Genomic DNA, 361 nt, shown 5'->3' with positions numbered 1-361 from the left:
TTATTTGTGGAATTTATGTTCAATAAACCTCATTTACAGGAAATTGGACCTAATGTTTGAGTTAGAAATGAATTATACTAAAATTAAAGGAATGGATGTTGATGGATAATCACAGACTGGAATATGTCAACTTTTACTCAATACTATTTCAAAACACTTCAATTGTTTTTTTTCAAATGCTATAAAACTGAATAAGACACAATAACTGGTCTCACCATTCACAAAGAAATGTACAACAACCACATCCTACGTTACAAGGACTCTATTGCCAGCACCAAATCCAACTACTACTCCACAATAATCACGGCCAACAAAGGAAACTCCAAGTCACTGTTCTCCTTACTTAACAATGTCACCCAAC

Source organism: Etheostoma cragini, chromosome 16 (genome assembly GCF_013103735.1).
Source record: "Etheostoma cragini isolate CJK2018 chromosome 16, CSU_Ecrag_1.0, whole genome shotgun sequence".
Classification (NCBI taxonomy): domain Eukaryota; kingdom Metazoa; phylum Chordata; class Actinopteri; order Perciformes; family Percidae; genus Etheostoma; species Etheostoma cragini.
Note: the sequence above shows the minus strand (reverse complement) of the source record.